The sequence below is a fragment of the Armigeres subalbatus genome, chromosome 2 (assembly GCF_024139115.2).
Source record: "Armigeres subalbatus isolate Guangzhou_Male chromosome 2, GZ_Asu_2, whole genome shotgun sequence".
Taxonomy (NCBI): domain Eukaryota; kingdom Metazoa; phylum Arthropoda; class Insecta; order Diptera; family Culicidae; genus Armigeres; species Armigeres subalbatus.
The window spans coordinates 97,926,000-97,946,968 of record NC_085140.1 but is presented as its reverse complement, the minus strand read 5'-3'; the positions used below and the strand labels follow the sequence as shown (position 1 = coordinate 97,946,968).

Here is a 20,969-nt window from a genome sequence, read left to right as displayed (position 1 = left end):
TGCTAACACTGATTCTGAACGATGCTCATATAACTATTTTTTTTATTTCCTTTGTGATGTTTTAAAATTTGATGCTACTTTAATGGAGGGCATATTGAAGTATGTTTATTGTTTGTTTGTAAAGCAAATATCATGCATTTTTTTGGGTTATAATTCACCATAATGATTATCACCACCGTTTACTTCTCTCAATAAGTAGCTAAATGGTTCGACAGCTCATTACATAGATTTGGCTTCAATCTTTGCGCAACTCTATGTAGTATATACACTATCACACCGTTAGGTCGAAGATTATAAGGCCGAATGCTAATTAACACGAACGGTTTTTAGGTTGAATGAGAAGTGAGAAATGAAAAATGAGAAACCAGAAATCAGAAGTTAGAAGTGAGAAGTTAGTTCTTACATTATTCATCATTTTTTTTCCTTCTTCTATTATCTATCTTACTTAATTCTTCTTCCTTCTTCTTAATTCTTTCTTACTTAATTTATTGCTTTTTCCTCCATCCTGATTTTCTTTCTTCCTTTCTCTTCTTCCATTTCCTTCCTCCTTTTTCTTCTTGTTTCTTCATTCTTACCTTTTCTTGTACTTTCTTTCTTCTTCCTTCCAACTTCTTCATTTTCCCTTTTTCCATTTCACATTTCTTTTTTTCTTTCTCCCGTTTTCCTTTTTCATTTTCCCATTTTACTTCTTTTCTTTTCCTTCTTCCTTTTTCCTTCCTTTTTTTCTCCTTCCTTCTTCCTTCTTCTATCTTCCGTCATTCTCTTCTTTCTTTCCTTCTAACTTCTTCCTTTATTCTTCTTCCCTCTTCTTTCTTCTTTATTATTCGTCTTAATTCCCCTTTTTCCTTATTTAATCTTCTTTTTTTTCTTCCCATTTCTCTTCCCACTTTTTTCTTCCATCTTACTTCATCCTTCTCTCTTTTTTCATTTTTTTTCTACCTTTTTTCTTCCTTTTCCTTCTTTATTTTTTCTTCTGGCTTCTTCCGTCTCACTTCCCCCTTTCTTACTACTCACATCTTCCATCTCTTTCAGCACTTTCTACTTTCTCACATCATCTTTTTATGTCTCATTTCTAACTTCCAATTTTCTTACTTCTCACTTCTCACTACTCACTACCCACTTCTCACTTCTCATTCGTCATAATGACCAGTCGACCTGATGGATTGTTCGGCCTTACGACCATCTGAAGGACTGGAGGTCGTAGGTTCGAGTCCCATCGAAGGAAAGTTGATACCTCCAATACACTCTTCAAATCAGAATCTTCCACATAATTTGCATAGTCACATCTGAGTTTTCTATGACATTGTAAATTAATGTTCAAGTCGGGTGGTTAAGTTAAGTTGAGTTAAGTTAAGTTAAGTTAATTGCCTAATTTTTATTGAACATGTTCAATAAAAATTAGGCAATTAGGCAATTTTCCTTGCAAGGAAAATTGTTTAGAATTTGAGTGGAAAGAATTGTTTTGCAGGGAAATATTCAGAATATGTATGTAAAGTTTCTCGGAATTTTTTTTTTGAGTATTCTTCAAAATTTGCACAGGAAAATCTTCTCCAAAATTTGCAAATACTACAGAACTATCGCGGACATAGTTGAAAATGTGGAAGTTCTTTAGAATTCAATGGAAATTGTTTCGGAAATTCATTAGAATTTGCACTGGATTTCTTTTTTTTAAGATTTTTTGGAATTTCCACTACAGTTCTTTTGAATTTAGGGTGTTTTTCGACTGGATAAGATGTACTGTTCGGAAGTTGGCTTTCTCAGTCTGAAGTTCAAAACGATGACAAGGTTAAAAAATTTCAAACTTCCAAATTTTTTAACCTTGTAACATTTTCCCCTAAGACGCTCAATATTTATTATTTCATTTAAAACGATGGTTTATTTACTCGCCCCTTTTAGTGTTTTTTTTTTCAATTTTATTTTAAATTTTTGTTTTATTTACTTGTCCGACGTTTCGGCCGATGGGTTGTGGCCTTTTTCAAGGGTCGCTAAAACATGTAATTATATTTAACATATAACATGAATACATATAACATCTATATAATAAAAATGAGTTGAGATTTCCTTCCTGATGATTTGACTCGCGAACGGGTTGACCGATTTGCAAGGTCTTTTTCCTAATCGATTCGTTTTGGTATCCGCAAGGTTTGTATCTACAAAAAGTTGGTGAATTTAACGGGGAAATGTAAAAAATCATTTGAATACAATTTTGGGTCAGCTGTTGAGGAACACAAAACAAACGCGCGGAAATTGTTCTAGCGTGCGGTGCTGCAAATAGTTCATTGTGACATTTGCAATACCCGGGCCAAGCTGGGTTTCTTTCGCTAGTAAAATATAAATGTTGAACTCACTGTAGTCTATCGTCTATTCCAAATTATTGTAAGCCACGGCCGATCATTGGTGGATAGGGTGTTTTTCATGCTGGCCTGAATGTTGAGTTAATGAGTGATCACAATTCGTAATGTGTGGTAAATTATGTAACTGTAACTGGGTTTGTTTGTTAACATACAACAACTGTAAATGTTATTTCAAGATGGTAGACACATTAATAATGGGTAATGGTCATCGTTGATGGTTGTGTGTCGTTATCATTATTTTGGGTAATTTGATCACGGTTGCATGAATCATTTGGCATATTGGTATTGTTAGAATGTGTGAGTATTCTTCTTATGTCGACTTTTGTATAGTGTGCAACAGACCAGCGTAAGTGGTACTGAGACCTTGCAAGTAATCAAACCTTCGTTTTGATACTTCAGACTGAGAAAGCCAACTTCCGAATAGTTCTTTAGAATTGTTATGTAATTTTTTTTAATTTTCATGGAAAACGGTTCAGTATTTCAAATAATTTTAAAGATTGCTACGAGAAAATTTTTGCATGGTCTATAAGATTTTTTTCAAAATTCCATGGGAAATTATTGAAACAATGGGTTGTTTGTCCGAGAATTATTCGTCGAGAAGCTATTGGTTTTTAAGCCAAAAAAGAAATTTCAATGGCTGAAATGAACGTTTGAGTGAAACGGTTAGTAGAACGAAAACGGTTTGGGCAAAAATTTCATTTGGCCATAGCGACATATGGCTGAGCTGGCTCTATCTAGCAATTTACGTGCGGTAATGGCCACCACAATTCTACTCATGTTATGGTACGGTGCAGTCGATTTGACGTTTGGTTTGTCTCGTTTGACATCGTAATCATCATCATCATCATAAATTAATCATCATGATGACAACACAACCGTTTTTGTGTCAGACAACACAACCCAAACTTGAAACTGTTTCCACCCTACCAAAAACTGAGCTTGATTGTGGAGGCCATCAGCGTTCGTAAAATGCTGGATAGCCGAAAAAGGCGTATGTCTCAACAGAACGTTTGGCTAATTTAGTCGTTTGGTCGAATAGGTCATCAGGCCGAAAATGCCGTGCGTCTGAAATGTACGCTTGATAGAATGAGCCATTCTGCCGAAAGGGTCATACGGCCAAATGTCAATTGATGAACAGGTAATACGGTCAAAAATGTCCACCCGTTCGACCCAATGACAAAAGACATCTGCGAAGCGACAATCCCGGCCAAACGACTAGCTACATTTTTGGCCGTATGTTCATTTCGGCTTGATGACATATTTGCCAGGTGGATTTTAGCATTAGGGTCGTTCACAAATTACGTGACGCAAATTTTAGAGCTCACTCCTTCCTCCACGTAACACTTTTTGTATGAATGCTTTTTTTTTTACTGGACTGTAACGCTTGATCTGACCTCCCCCCCAATTCCTTTTGGCTGACTTGAAAGGTTGTCATAAACAGCTTTTAGGTCGAAAATGGTTTGACCGAAGTGCAACATACCGTTAAAAGGTACTTTAGGCCGAACTGGAAATTTGAAAGAACAAGTCATTTATCCTATCAGGTTATTGGACCGAAAATGGCCGTTCGGCAGAAATAATCGTTTGACGTATATGGTCGAAAAGATCATTTGGTAGAAAAGATCTTTTGGCAGAAAGAGCTATGTGGTCCGTCCTTTCGGCAAAACAACCATTTCGGCTAAAAGGCTTTTTTTTTGCTAAATGGCTTATTCGGCTAAATGACTTTTTGTTATAATGATCAATTCAGTCGTATTTTTACCCATAGGAACTGTTCAGCCGAACACCTTTTTCGGCCGTATGTGTCTTTCGACCAAATGACGTTATCGCCAAATAACTTTAGTCGAGATGGGCTTCGGTCAAATGACATATTCGGCCATGTGGTCTTATGCGTAATGGCTTTCTGCCAAACGACCCGTCTCCGTTCAAAAATTCTATTTCAACTAAACGAGGAGCCCTTCGAAATTTCTATCAAACAGTTAATTCTACGGAAATTCCACTGAATCTTCAGAATTTCCACGGCCTTGGGCTGAAAGTCTCGCTAAAAAAAAGAATTTCCACGGAAAATTCTGCGGACTTTTTCAAATTTGAATCGGCGTGGAAAATGTTAGACCAGCGGCGTGACAAATTTTAATCGGCGGCGCATCGACGCAAAAATATCGACGGCGCACACCTCTAACCATAAGTCATTCGCCGAATGCTTCTTGGTCGAATAACACACCGTCTAACCGAATTCCATTTGGCCGAATTGAACGTTTGGCCAAAATGGTTATTAGGCCGAAAATTTGTTGGAAGACCATTCAGCCGAGCAAGTCGTACGGCCGATAATGTCACATAATGAGAATACAGAATCCCTCTCATCACTGAAGGGGACCGGATTCTGCGCACGATGGCCGGCGTCGGTCTCCCCCAGTGGCGCGAGTCCACTGACATGGAGCGAGGAGCTGGCACTCCTCAACAGCCACTATAAATAGCTCCACAGCTAGCAACTTCCGCAGGGGTAGCAATTCAATGACTCTTAGAAAGTCGGTGTCCGAGCTCCTTAACAGAGATTTCCCCAACCATGAACACAGGTTTACGAATGGGTCAGTTTTGGGCCGTGGAGTCGGCATTGTCGGTATCAAACAGCCTTCCGGATATGTGCACCATCTTTTCGACCGAAGCAGCCGTGGCTTTCATCGCCGCCACCTATCCGTCAAGGAAACTCATCCTCGTCCTGTCCGACTCTACCAGCGTCATTTCCACACTCCAGAACGACAAGCCTAAGCACCTGGATCTTAGCGAACATGCTCCCGAACACGACTTTCTCTTGGATTCCGGGGTACTGCGGAGTGACTGGAAACGTCACGGCGGATCTCCTTGCCGGAGGCGGATATTAGAGCCAGCATTTTAGGTCATCCGTCCCGTTGGGTGACGTAAAAACCTGGATAAGGAAAGCTGTACGAGGAAACTGGGAAATTTCCTGGATTGCCACAACTTCCGGATACCTTCAAAAATTAATGGAATCTCATCGGCATGGGCAGACCTATCCAACCTCAAAAAACAGCAAATCATCTCTCGGCTCCGAACCGGACTCACACTGCTCTCGCATAACTTTTTCGGGAGCTCTTTTCATAATACCTGCGACGTCTGTGATGTTCGCAGCACCCGTGGAACATTATGTCTGTCAATGCCCCAAATATCAGGCTCTCAGGGATATCCACGGGATATCCGCTAGCATCAGGGATGCACTGTCCGACGACGCTTCTAGCACCGCCACCCTCATCTCTTTCTTAAAAGATGGGGGCCTATACAAACTAATTTAACGGCTTCACTGGGACCCCGAGATCAATCTTTGGAGCAAGTTCACACAGCTCGAAGAAGACGTAACTTTGATAAAAATATAGATTTTTTTTAACCCTAACATTACTATTTGAAATTGTCATAACTAACGACTAACAACAATGGATTCTTCAGCAAAGTGCCTAAAAATTAAATAACAACTTTCTGGAATATCGTTTATTTAAACATTTAGTTTAAAATTTTATCTCAAAATATAGTGGGACCACCCTATTGCAACAATAATGCTTAAATAATAAGTTTTTACTTTGCTGAAGACACTTTGTTCCTAAAATATCATCTTCAAGGTGAAAATATTTTTTTCCTCCTAATTTCCCGGCGTGGTGGATAATGCAGCTTCTTCGTTAGGTTCTATTTCGTATTATTCGAACTGTTCATATGACCGAAGAATTCGTTTGGTCGAACAAATTATATTACCAAGAAAAACTTTCGACCAAATAGGTTAAATTTGATAGAATAGACGATTTCAGATCAAGCCGCACATGTTGTTTGGTCAAGAAGAACATATTGTTTGCAGGAGAGAAGAAATGATAAAACGGCATGCTGCAATATAACCAGTTCAAAGTACATAACACTTTGAAATAAGTTCTACTCTGTGATTTTCCCATCATTTGTTTTATATTATGTTTGTTTTTATCTGGTCTTGATATAACAGGCTAAACGATGTTTTCGAACAAGCAACATGTTCAGCCTAATTTGAAATGGCATATTCTGTCAAACGACTTGCTTGGTAGAATGTTTCTTTAGTAATATAATTTGTTCGGTCAAACTACGTTTTCGGTCACATAACCCGTTCGGCAAACGACATTTCAAGACAAAATTTTCAAAACGACTTATCTGCTTTTGTAAACAAAGATTCAAACGATGATTTGACGAATCTGATAGCTCTCCCACGCAAACCAACACCATCAACAGGTAGCGGAAACCTTCATCTACCTATTGATGGTGTTAGTTTGCGTGGGATGCGTGGATTTACGGAAGTATGACCGGTTAGGCCAAATAACTTTTTTGGCCGGATTATCCATTTGGGCAAATGGGCTTTGCTGCCAAACGACCGCTTCGCTTGAACGGCATTTTCGGCCAAACGACTTTTTCTGCCAAATGGCCTGTTCAACCAATCGAAATTTTCAGCCAGTTGGCCTTACGACCAAATGATTTAGGTTGCGGCCTGATGATTTGTCCGGCCAAATGACATACTCACCAAAATTGCTTTTCGGTCTAATGGTTTTCAGCAAATAGTTTTCGACCAAATTGCTTTCGGTCAGACGGTCTTTTTCTCATTTTACATGGAAACTACATAAACCCCTCCAAGAGTACGGGATCGATCGTGTTGGTGCTGCTCACGCCAGCTAAATGGGCGTGGGCCATTTCTAAATGGGCGTTTTTCGGAAAAATATCGATACTGCCGGATCGATGTTTTTATTGTCGAAATATCGTCGTTGAAACATCGATATTCCGATATATCAATATGTCCGAAAAATTTAAAGCACGAGCAAATAAAAACTGGATACTATACATAGGTTTTCCATTTCAGATCATCGAATCACACATCAAAGTTTCGCTGTTTTTAACGGATTGTATCTAATGTTTGCTATATTTTCCACTTTTTTGTATTACGGATTATGTCTCGTAAAATGAAAACATCGAAATCCGATATCAGCTACAAAAAATCGATACGGTCAAATATCGAATATAAAAAAATCGAGCGAAAATATCGATTCCCGATATATCGTATCGGTATCGCCCATTGCCAGCTAGTCTGGGAGAACGCGAAATGAAAAAGTTATCTTCTGCATCGAAGAGCAAAAAAAGTTTGTTAGTGCGGGATCGATCGTGTTGTCGAAGCTTATTAAACGAAACACATTGATTTCACGTTGGATTGATTTGAAACACGGTTTTCGTCTTTGTGTTTTCAAAATAACTAACGTTTACAATAAATATTTAGTCGCATATCAAGGTGACTTCCCATGAATTACCTTCTCAACTAACTAACTATTCCTTTCCAGTGGCGCTCACGGAGATGCAGACTATTCCTTGGTCTCTTGTAGCAATGAGCGTCGAACTATTTTTTCTCTTCTAATCCTCAATTGACTAGGAGGACGCGGAGGGTTTCACCATTTACATCAATTGTGATGGCGCATAGATCTCTGTTTGTTTATTCAAAGATAAGTGTAGCGATGATAGCTTTGTTAGCCAGTACACATGCACGTGGCATTGGTCTAAAGTTGCCATTCCATTACTGAAAGCAGCACTAGGTTACATATGTCTACAAAGATTGTATTTAAATCAAAGCTTAATGCCTATTTTCCGGGTATTGGACCCCCGGACTTGAACATTAATTTACAATGTTCTCAGATGTGAATATGCACATTATGTGGAAGATTTTTTATTTGAAAAATGTATTCGAGGTAATCACATTCCACCACACGCAAAAAAAAGCGTTCATGTATTCGGGAACAATAGCCACGGATTCGGGAACAACAGTCACATTTTCTGGAACGTTCTGCACGAGGTATATTTTCAACGCAAGGTTCCGACAAGCGTTTGATTGCATTTAGTTATTGGAAAAGCGCATTGGAGAAAGAAAAATGGCTCTCCTCAAGATCAGAATTTTCTGAACAAAACGGGTTGATTGCAAAAATGTACTGTTTCGGTGGGATCGGCGTTTGGCGTGGTAGCTTAGTTGCTGTTAGTGATTCCATCCATTCGAACAAATTTATTGCATCATCTCCCTCCGACGTGCGTTTGAAATTCTGCTACCAAAGGGTTACAGATTTCTGTCGTCGCCAAACAATTAAGTTTTGAACTTCGAAGAAAATCCATCTCGGATCAACCTTCTTTTGTATCAAATGGTGGCTTGGAAAACAATTGATTTCATTTGCAATGACTAACAGAAACAAAACCATAGAATCTTGTCAGAAACTTTCACTTTCCACCGACGAAATCTAAATAGATGAAGACGCCAGCTTAGCGGAAAATTTCATTCAGCTGCATTAGTCATAGACTGCACAAGTGCATTATTAAAAATAAAAAATCTTTGAAAACTTGAACCGAATAGTCTATTTGTCTAGGTGAAGATTTTTTCCAACGATCAATACCTCTCATTGGATAAATAGTCCTGAAAAGGGTGATCAATCCTTGAACTTCATCTCACTTTTCCACAGGCGCCATTAAAAAACGATAAACGTATGCTTCCATCGCAGGCGGAAACCGAAAGTTGCAAATAAATATATTGCGTTTGGTTTCTGCTTATTTCGAACATTTTTGAGGATGGTGTCTTCTGGAATTCTAATGTCCTCCACTGAAAGCCAGACGAATGGATTGAGCGACGATGCGGCCGATGAGTCGTGCTAATCCCTTGGAGACTCAAAGTCCATCCAGCTGGGAGCTACTATTCGGCTCCTTGATTCGGTTGACTTCCGATCAGTTCGGTCTTAATGTTAATAAAGATACCCAAACACAAACTATGATGACAAATACCATCCATCTCGTATAGCTACGTAGTCCTACGTCACCTTTGCGTACAACCCGATTGTGTTGCATCTTTGAGTTTTCTCGTGCAAATTTTTGAAACTTTTCCGTAGAAATTCCAAATAATTCCTCGTGAAACATTTGAAAGAATTTCGTGTGGAAATTCCAAGGAAGATTCCTTGGACATTCCAAAGAACTTCCCGTCGAAGTTTCCGTGGAATTTTTGCAGAGATCTCCGTGATATTCAAAAGAATTTTCTGTGAAAATTAATAAGATTTTCTATGGAAATAAACAGATTTTCTCTAGGAAATTCAGAAGATTTTCTCGAGAAAATTCAGGAGAAATCCATTCCATTTGAATTCTGAAGAAAAGAATAGTGGAAACCTAGAAAAATTTCTCGTGAAAATTTAGAGCCATTTTCCTTGAGTATTCAGAAGATTTTTTCGTGAAAATTCAGAAGAATTTTCAGTGATTTCCCTGCGAATTCAGAAGAAATCTTCGATTCAGTTTTCCGAAATCTAAATCAAAATCCTAAACTTAATTATTTTGTAGTAATATTGCCTTCATCGTTATTAGCCAAGACATGAGCCTTATTGAATTGATACACCGTCTTTGTCACAACTTTTCAATACGTTGGGCACTCGTGATCAAATGAAATAGTGTTTGATTAGGCTTTGTCTCAGTCGAATGCAACTTGCTGCGAGAAGCCTGTTGTACGAAAAAGGCAAAGATACAAATCAATATTGGCCGGGAACATTGCCGCGATGTTGGAAACTTGGCTATCGCAAAATCTAATTGATATGGTCGGGTATGGCAACACTGCCACTGTGTCAAAATGCTCTTATTCAATATTGCATATACGCATATGCCTCAAATGTAAGCAGAGGGAGACATTGCCATTAGCATTGGTTGTGCGTTGAACAAATCAGTCAATGTCGCCCACCATCGCTATCGGCGTCATCATCAGCGGATTCCGAATGTGTCGGTCGTTCCGTTCCTCTATCACGCCGCCGCCGTGCTGTGCCGGTCGGCATCATGTCCTCTGCATCAGAAAGGTAATAAATAAGTGATAAATAAGTTCTCGTGTTGGTTGGAAGCGAAATTCTCCTTGATGACGGGATGAGGCAACTGCATCCATCCATTTGGGTGTCGAGTCAATAAGTCACGCTTTTGCTGCTCTGGGCACTTGTCGCACTGCGCTGTGACCTAGACCGTGAAAACCGATGGTCAAGAAGTTCGAACTTGGCAATGGAACTGCACGCGGCACGTCGCCAACCGGGCAATCCATTAGTTCGTGCATTGGCATTTAATATTCATATAATTAAGTAGATCAACTAGCGGGTTCGCATTTCGCAACGGTGGGGATTATGGCAGGCCATCATTATTTATAGATTATTAAATTTACGGTGCATGTTAGATCGACAGTAAGCAACTAACTCAACTAGTTATGATGCAGGAAACTAAATTTAAGGACAATATGTTAATAAAGCGGTTTATACCGGTCTACATGTCATGAGACTAGAATAAAACGAAACATTTTTTTTCTGCCGTCAGGTTGACTTTATCATGATGAACATTTGTTTTAGTTATGATACTTCATTCATTCTTGCTGGTTATACAATTGCTGTTATCAAAGTTCATATACAATATTATAAATCACAACAATTTATCCAACGATAACAGAGCAGGGTTCATTCCGGCAGTTTTAGTAAACAGTAAAACAAATATCACAACTTCACTTATCTACGCTTCAGCAGCTTACAGATTTCGTATCTAGCTTTGGGCAAATATTACATCTATTCTCCTCCCACATAGCAATGCACCCATCAAGCCATAAACCACAAAACTCACATTTCCCATCATGCCTTCACACAATTCACTTATCGCAGTATCGCATAAATGCACTGGTAGTGCTCGTAAAAAAATCTCTTGCAAATAGCAACCGGCACCAGCACAGCGCAGTATACAATGTGACGTGCTAAATCACTTCTTCCCAGATAACGAAGCCATGTCGGCGTTGTTGACGACGACAACGACCGCTAGCGGTGCACTTAATAACAAAATTCAGAACAAACCGAACCGAAACCGCACAAAACTTAGTCCACTGTCCCAATTTCCTGTGCGACCGTGAACTTCTAAACCGTGAGTCGAACCGACCGACTGCCCTCGGAAGCTAACCGGACCAGACTGTGCCGCGCGCGGTGCGATGTTGTTCCTTCGAGCTGGCGAGACAAAATACTCAGATGGGAAGCACCACCAATACACCGCACCGGCCCCAGCCAGTCAGGTATCAAACGATGTTGTTATCACCCGGGTGTGGTGGGTCTATCCCGAGCGAAGAGAAGTAACATGGGGCGGACTATAGAAGCTTATTATTTAGTCGTAGTCAATATTTTTGTGGGTGCATACATATAACTAAAATAACAAAAAGCGCTCCATGAACAAATGACTGCAGAATAACCAAAAGTTTTTTTTTTCAGAAGCTGAAAGTTGAAAATCCAGAAAAACTTTACTAATACAAACCTCGGAAATCGTCAACAAAAGACTAAAATATTAGTAGAGATGTTTTCAAGTCGCGAATCAGCATTTAAGTTTTAGTTTGTGCGATGTAAATATGTCGTACTGTAAATAAATAAAAGACTAAAATAAAAACTCCCGACAAAAAATAGAATTTTTCCATAAAAAAATTAAGGAAATAGCCAATAACGAAATCAGGGTATGAGCAATAAATTATAAAATTTCCACAAATAATGCAAAAGTTCTATAAACAATTAAAAAAAAATTCCACAAAACAAAAATAAATAAGCACTTTTAAATGCAAAAATTGCAATTATAAAAATTTTCATTAATAAATCAATATTAACAATAAACCATTACAAAATTTTCCAAAAAAAAAAAAAAAATTTCCAAAATAAATTAAAAATTTTCCACGAAAAAATCAATAAAGAGCAACAAAAAATATCAAAATTTCCATAAAAAATATAAAAATAAAACTAAAAATAATAAATTTCTTTCTATTATTTTTTTATGAATTTTTTTATTGTTTTTGTTGCTCTTTATTGATTATTTTATTTGTAAAATTTTGCATTTTTTATGGAAATGGGCAGCAGGGACTATGTCCAAGGAGTTGACGATCTCTCCCCAGCCCACGAGTTGTGGGGATTGCCTAGGATGTGGTGGGGTTTAACAATGGGCCCTGCTAAACTCCTATAAAACTCAAAGGTGCAGCCCAATCGGGTGGTACGCAAAGGCGACGTTGAACTACGTAGCTAGCTGTATGTAATTTTCATTTATTTATTTATTTTTATTTTTTTTATTTTATTAATTTCGTTAACCGTCGTAGCGTAGTACATATAAATATACATAATTTTTCATTTCATGCTAATATACATAAGTTGTGAAATATTTAACATATATTTATAATAAAAATTAACTAGAGATTAAATAGTACAGATAAAAACCCTGATTAATCCACCTAGCGGTGATGATGCCTTTCTCGTGCATTATAAAAATAGTATTTTGGCCATCACTTTTGAGCCCATAGTTCGATCTGGCCAATTTTCAATAGGAAACGATGGGAGAGTATTCTGCGTCGAGTGAAACATGTTGCGAGTAAATCGGTTAAGGATAAGTGCCTAAAAAATGAGTGACATTTTTTTACCCATTTTTTTAATAAAAAAAAAAGTGGTATTTTGGCCATAACTTCCTATCCCATAGTCCGATCTGATCAATTTTCAAAAGGAAACAATGGTAGAGTATCCTGCGTCGAGTGCAAAATGTTGCGAGTAAATCGGTTAAGGATAAGTGCCTGAAAAATGAGTGACATTTTTTTACTTCTTTTTTTATAAAAAAAGTGGTGTTTGGCCATAACTTCCGAGCCCATAGTCCGATCTGACCAATTTTCAATAGGAAACAATGGTAGAGTATCCTGCGTCGAATGCAACTTGTTGCGAGTAATCGGTTAAGGATAAGTACCTGAAAAATGAGTGACATTTTTTTTGGGTGGGGTGCGCACAGACACACACATACATACACACACACACACACACACACACACACACACACACACACACACACACACAGACATCACCTCAATTCGTCGAGCTGAGTCGATCGGTATATAACACTATGGGTCTCCGGGCCTTCTATAAAAAGTTTGTTTTTGGAGCGATCATATAGCCTTTACCGTATACTTAGTATACGAGAAAGGCAAAAATGTTATATCTTTTGTCTTATGTGTTGCGATTTCGATTTCTATTAAAAGTGTTAAGTGTTGATTGTAAATGTCCATTATTCGATTCAAAGTTCCAAATTTGGCATAATTTGTGCGATGATAGTTTGTTATAAATAAGGTACGATTACGAAGTTACCTTGAAGGAATATAAAACTTTAATTTTGATAAGATTTCAGGTGAATCAACACGTTGCGAAACGATATCATTTACGAAGGAAATCATTGCTATTTCACGCCGCTCTTTCAAAGTCTGTATGTCAATAAGCATGCAGCGTGCTTTGTATTTTTTTTTTTTTTTTACAGGACTGACTTTTTTTTGCGAGACTGACTTGGGTGCTCGCACACCATTCACACCATTTGAGTCTTACTTGGATGCTCTCCCGGGCGCTCCGCTGCCATGCCTCGAGGTGTCAATAGCGATAACTGCCTGGGCCTACAGATATTACGCTACGACACTCCTGCCTCAGCACGAGCAGATCAATCACACCACTGCCGAAGCAGACCACACGCTACCCTGCCGAAGCAGAGACACTCCCCATGCACCACATGTGCACAACTGTAGGTGTGTGGGTACAACCCACTGCTACCCTGCCGCCGAAGCAGCTTCTCCAAAGACCATTCGCTCCATGTGACCCTTATTCGGGTGCTCACTCTAACACTCCACTGCCATGCCTCGAGGTGTCGATAGCGGTATGTAGGGACAAATCAACGATACTACGCTACGACACTCCTACCTCAGCATGTGCAGTCTATACTCAGACTTCTGCTGCGCTTCGAGGTGACAATAGCGGCGACGCGCTATGACACTCCTGCCTTAGCACAAACAGATCACTCACTCCCTGCCGAAGCAGCTCACGCGCTACCCTACCGAAGTAGGGACACTCCCCATGCCAATTGGCACTCCCTGGGCTTGTGCTTTTGAAGCGGCACACAGTCGCTTTGATAGAGTCTGATTACGGGCACTTGTGTTTTTTTGGGAGGGATTTTAGCAGAGCCCACTGCTAAATCCCACCAAGCCCTAGGCAGTTCTTCCTGACTCACAGACAGCTGGGGAGGGGTCGTCAAGCCCTTGGACATGGTCCATGCTGTCCCTGCTGTCCCTGCTGCCCCCAGCGTGCTTTGTATGATGGGAGTGGAAATGATGTCCAGCCTAATTTACGAAGAGCAAATAGTAAAAATTGCTTTTGTACAGATTCTAATCTCTCTTCGTGCGTGATTGAGAAAGGAGACCATACAATACTGCAATATTCCATTATTGATCTAACATAAGCTACATAAAGTGTTTTAATTGTATATGGGTCATGAAAGTTATAGCAGAAACGCTTTATGAACCCTAGCATGTTATTAGCCCTGTGAATGATTGTGTTGTAGTGGTCTATTTACGAAAGAAAGTTTAGAGTCTAAGATTACTCCTAAGTCCCTTACTCTTTCACATTTTTAAACATTCTGATTACCTAATGCGATTGAAATGTTTGGTATTGTTCTTTTTTTGCTAAATGATATTAAGTTGCATTTCTTCACATTCAGTTCTAATAGGCTTTTCTTGCACCATATGTATTCATTGCGGAATACATTGATGTCGACTTCATTTCTTATTTCCATAAAGAGCTTCATATCATCGGCATAAATTAACACTTTAATGTTTTTCAGAACGAAGGAAATGAAATTACGTACAAGATAAAAAGAAGAGGGCCCCAATGAGAGCCTTGAAGGACTCCCGAAGTGACTTGAATTGGGTTTGATTTGTGTCCATTAAATTTGATAATTTGTTGGCGGTCAGTTAGGTATGATTCAAGCCATTTCAGGAGATCTGGTTCAATTCCAATTTTTTGTAGTTTGAAAAGCAGCATCGGTATACCAATGCGATCAAATGCCTTGCTAAAGGGATAAGGGCTATGCCACGATAATTACGTACGTCTGATTTTCGACCAGATTTAAATATTGGTACTAGAAAAGAGCTTTTCCATATTTTTGGGAAGATTCCAGATTCCAGAGACTTACTGAAAAGCCAATATAGAGGAGTAGTGAGTTCTTTTGCTAATTTTTTAATAAATACTGGTGGAATCGTGTCCGGGCCAGGTCCCTTCGAAGCATCCAAGTTCATTAGAGCGTCGAAAATTTCCTGGACTTGAATTTGATTTACACCAACATCTCTGAAAAATTCTGGATAAAACGCAAAACAATCGCGATCGCGATTTTCTTCCGAAAATGTAGTATAGATGTCTTGGAAAAAATTGGCAAATAAATTACAGTTTTTTTCCTAGCTATCGCCAACATTTTCGTCGAGGTGATGGTTACAGATGGAAAATTGTCTGATTTTAATTTTGTTTCTACGTAATTGAAAAAGTTCTTTGGACAGGACTTTATTTCAAGCTCAGTTTTTGAATTATATTTTTCAAGTGCATTACTGATGGCTAGATTCAGTTGGTCGCAGATTTCCAAATATTTCGCTAAGTTTCGATCACTCTCTTCTTTCTTGTAGATTTTATGTGCTTTTTGTTTGCGATTTTTCAAATTTTTTATTTGACTGTTGTACCAGATTGGACTTTTTGTATTTCTTTGTCGTCGTTTTTTCTTAAGTGGAATTTCTTGTTTAATTATTTGCTGTAAAGTTTCGTAAAAAGTGTATGCAGCAGTATCGATGTTAATGTCTAGATTTTCGACTTTTCTGTTCGATGAGACTAAAGCAAACAAGCCCAAGGTGAATCTGTTTTCGTTGTTTTTCGTTGTGCTCCTGAGATTGAGTGAGCATTACGAACCCTGGTTATGTATATAATTTTAAGACCAACATTTGAAAAGGATGATAAAAACTCAAAGGTGCAGCCCAATCGGGTTGTACGCAAAGGTGACGTAGGACTACGTAGCTATACGAAATGGAGGGTATTTTTCATCATAATTTGTGTCAATTTATTAACATTGCGCAAACTGTTCGGAGGTCAACCGAACAAAAAACACAAATATATTAATTTGCAACGTTCGACTTTCGACCGCAATGGAAGCGCACATGCATCGTTTTCTATAGCGCTGGTGACAAAGTGAGCGGGACTTCAAGAATAAATTCCAAACAGTCCTTTTCAGGACTTAAATTTATCCAAGAAAAGGTTTCGACCGTTGGGAAAAAAATATACCCAGATAAACAGACTGTTCGGCTTAAGTTTTCGAATTTATCCGTTTAAACGACAATGTCGATTTTGAAAAGATTTATTATTTTTAATAATGTGTCATTTGAAAAACTAAGGCAGCTAAACGACATTTTTCACTAAGGTGGCGTCTTCATCGATTTGACCGTCGTCGGCGGAAAGTGAAATTTTCTGGCAAGATTCTTTGGTTTTGTTTCGTTAGACATTGGAGATAATATCGATAGATTATCCGTATTGCAAGAATGTTCATCAAAGTCCAAACTTAATAGTTTGGCGTTGATAGAAAGTTACCCTTCGATGGCAGAATCATAAGCGCGCGTCGGTGAGTGACGACGCAATAACTTTGATTGAATGAATGGAATTGCTTACACCAAAACAGCCCATTTTTGCAATCAACCCTTCCTGTTCAGAAGATGCTGGTCCTGAGAAGGACCATTTTTGTATCCCCAATGCACCTTTCCAATAACTAACTGCAACCAAATGCTTGTCGGAACATTGGCGTTAGAATTCCACTTCGTGCTGTTATCCATTCGGAATAAATTTTCAGCATCGCTACTGGTGGCACGGGATCGCAAAAGACGTCATTTTTGTAATCAACCCTTTCTTCACATAAAAAGCTAGTTCGTTGAGGTTGAATGATGACCACCAACGCAGACTTCCACCACCAATTCGATAGTTTTCCTTTGAAAATGCTACCAGAGCGCCTTCATACTGCTGTGTTCGCTCCGCTGTGTCCGCTCTGCGTAAAACCTTGTTCAACCGCTTTCTGCGGAATCCTGATCAAAATGGCTCGCGCACGCCGAACAGCAGCTTCCTTGTATTCAATAAATTAATCCCGTTAGCCCCGCCCCTTTGGGATCTGATATGGGTGTAAATATAACATGCACTCATAACGATTAATAAAGGGGCGGGGCTTATGGAATTACTTAATCAGATATTAGAAAGCTGCTTTTCTACGCGCGCGAGCCATTTTGATCGGGATTCCGCAGACAAAGGACCGTTTGGAGAATGACAAATTCCAAAAATGCTATGAAATTTTCGCTTGATTCTGAATTTGGATATGAGATGTTGGTTATCTATGACGGTATTGTTGCGAGGAATAACAACAGAAATTTGAATCAAGACGAAGTTTCTTCATATTACAAAACATTATCTCTTGGCATCTGTCTGTCCGAGCGACGTTCACCGATGGGTGGTTGCTATAGATAGTTTCCACTAAGGTGGCGTCTTCATTGATTTTATCGACTGACCTATTTTAATGACTGCTTAACATGCGAATGCGAAATTGATTAAAGAGCTCACGACAGGAGCGTCCCGACCAGTCAATATCCGAGATCTCCAAAATCATCATCCAAGCGACAGAAGGTACCATCCCCAGGACTAGTCCCAACCCGGGTCGCAAGGCCGTCCATTGGTGGTGTGACACCACCAAAAAGGCGGTAAAGGCCAGGCGTAAGGCGCTCCGACGACCAGCGCCTCATCGACATTCGTTCCAAATACCAAACAGCCTGGAACGACTGCCGCCAAACCCTGCCGCGTCTTGAAAAAGCTGGCACTTTGGGGTGTCTCCGGCAACCTTCTCCATTTCGTAAAGAATTTTTTGTTGGACCGTTCATTCCGAGAGCTTCTCGGGAGTTACGCATCCAAACCCAAGGAGGAGGAAACCGGGGTGCCCAAGGGCTCGGTCATCGCTGTAACGCTGTTTCTCGTCGCAATGGAGGAAGTTTTCGCCAATCTGCCAAAGGACGTGCACATACTCGTCTACCCAGACGACATCCTCCTTATCGCCGTCGGCAAGCATCCCAAGAGGCCCCGAAGAAGGATCTAGTCCGCCGTCAGCAAGGTGAGTAAATGGTGCCTTTCGGTCGGCTTCGTAATGTCAGCCAACACAGTTCCGATCGAACATCGTTTGAGAGAGGACGTGCGTTTTTCACCTCCGAACGATTTTTTCGATTACGCTTTATTCGGTGTTTTGGCTGATAGTCAGCCCATTTCGCGAGTGCAGTAGTGCTAGTGCCCGGTCAGTTGCCGGAAAAAAACTGGTCCCGGACCGATTCCTTCCGTTTTTCTTCGTCGCGTGTGACGTCATTCGGCGGTGACGCTACCAATTCGGCTGGTAGGACGCGGAAATTTTTTTCAAGTGACGCGACCGAAAAAACGCGATAACAGCCGTTCCCGTGGCCAGCTCCGCTCAAAAATCGCGCGAAGCGCCGCGTCGCGTCACCCTGGTTCCGGACTGATCGTCCAGCGGCGACCGGAGATCTCACTTTTTTGGGTGTGACGTCATTCGGCTGGTGATTGTTTTCGAATCTCCGATTCGGACGACGAATCTCCGATTCGGACGACGAATCTAGAACATTCCTCCAGTTCGGTGGAGACGCACGGTATTTCAGCTACTGGTGCCGTGTAGCATTTACCTTTCTTTCGCCGCGAGTGTGCCGTTTGGCGGCACGCACGCAGGTATCGGAGACGGCCACGGGCCACTCCTTCAGCCTAGGGGACCCAGGGGCCCCCGAGAATGGCAACAATACAGCCGGTCAACTCCAAGTCCTACGCCTGCAAGGAGACGGTAAACCGCTACCAGCTGACCCGTTCCTCCTGCGGCGTTCCGTTGAAGCGTTCCTCAGCAGAATTATCGAAATTGCAACAAAGGAGAACCGCGGCTCGTTGTACGTGCTGAAGGTTTGGAGCCATACGCAGTATGACAAGCTCCTCACCATAAAGCAGCTGCACGACCATACACCAGTGAGCGTCATCGAGCACCCTCATCTCAACGTAGTTAAGTGCGTAGTGTCGTGCTACGACGCAATCGACCTCCCGGACGACTATCTCTTGAATGAACTCCGTGACCAGGGCGTTCGGGAGATTTACCGCATTAAGAAGAGGACCCAAGATGGTAACTCCGCTAGCAATGATGGTTCTCCGTAGTTGCATATCCGAAAGATTGTGAAACTATTGAGAACTTGAGCTACAGGTCCTAAGCCTTGGTAAAGGAGGAAGGTTGCGATGGCTGTTATTCATGGCCATCGTGTAAAGCAAAAATGAATAAACCCCAATGCCAAGGTGTCATGCGACCCGTGCCGAGGGCTGAATGGTTGAGGGGGTTCTAAACATGCTCAACCGCGAACGGAGCCTGGGGTGCACCGCACAGTGGGACCAATCCCAAAAAAGACGGTCATAAATGTTAGAAGTGAATAAAATGGTCTAGCAGGCCACATATTGTGATTTTTCATTGAATAGATGGTTCCTCTTCTCGGCATCAACAATCCGTAAGCTAAAGTCCAACTATCGCAGCGAGAGGTGGGGCACCAGTCGTCGCAAGCACGCTATTGTTCTCTAAGACAACGTGCTTGCACCAAGTGGTGTCCATCAAATATCAATGGCTGGCGCCGCCAATGTAGAGTTCTCTTTCTATGAGCATTTCCACAGGTATTTAATTACCGATTTCAGCCGCCTCATCGCAGTGCTAAAGAAAAAATTATTTTATTGTTAGAAATTGTAAACATATGGAATATGTTTTGTTTCGTCCTTAACCGAAGTAAACATGTAGAGGCGCAATTACTTGATATTCCGTATCATGTGAAAAACTCATGCAATTTTTACAGAGTAAGTTTGAAAAATTGAAAGTAAGGGATAAAATAAAATCCTCTCCCGAAATTATCCATTGCGACTAGACACAACATGACTTGATAGTTTATCCTTCTTTCATTATCAATATTTTCAAAATCTCAGAGCGCAAAAGCCTTAAGAACTAATGATCACGTGGGATTTCCTTAACAACAGTATGCGTGAGACAAGAATAAATTGTGCTGGGGGGCGTACACATATTACGTAAGCACTTATGGGGGAGAGGGGGGGGGTGGCTTCTGTCGTTTTCTTACGCACCTTGTAAATAAAATTTGTTTGAAAGAAATATTACATGAGGGAGGGGGAGTCGAAAACCCCAGAAAAAAATGCTCACGTAATAAGTGTACGACCCCTAGACAATTTTAAGCTGATGTCACACCATTGCATTGGGGCAAATGAGAAGTAGAAAGAGAAGTAAAAACAAATTGTGCGTTGCTGCACTTATCAAAATTGATTGGCAAGACCGAAAGGACCACCGTCAGTAAAACCGAAATAACTGAGCGGGCAATGCGCACCTAATTTCTTCAGGATTGGATTCCTGACAAAAAAATGAAGCTACAGTGTGAATTTCATTGATGGGTACCGATGGGTACCTTTTTGAATTTTACAATGAATACAGCAAGAAGATAATACAATAATAATTTTATACATAATAAAGACCGAGTACTTTCTGCGCGATCAAAATTAATTCACGAACGTTTAAGCGTGGCTTCATTAGTTTTAAAGCTACACTTTGTAATGGTGCCAAATATAATAGGTTTGGGCGATGTATACGTTGTGGCCAACATAATGAACAGTAAGATAAATGTTA

At 40.2% G+C, this 20,969-nt stretch overlaps 1 protein-coding gene across 8 annotated transcripts in view; it reads right to left on the bottom strand.

The window, feature by feature from the left end:
- LOC134210268 (uncharacterized) overlaps positions 1-20,969 on the bottom strand; it is a 332,517-nt gene that overhangs the window by 119,335 nt on the left and 192,213 nt on the right. Inside the window, exon 1 of one of the 8 annotated variants that reach the window (XM_062686316.1) lies at positions 11,010-11,390. The exons of the other annotated variants lie outside the window; for them this stretch is intronic. The gene's annotated coding sequence lies outside the window, so the exon portion shown is untranslated. Of the gene's footprint in view, positions 1-11,009; positions 11,391-20,969 lie in introns of those variants that run through there. 8 annotated transcript variants of the gene reach the window in all.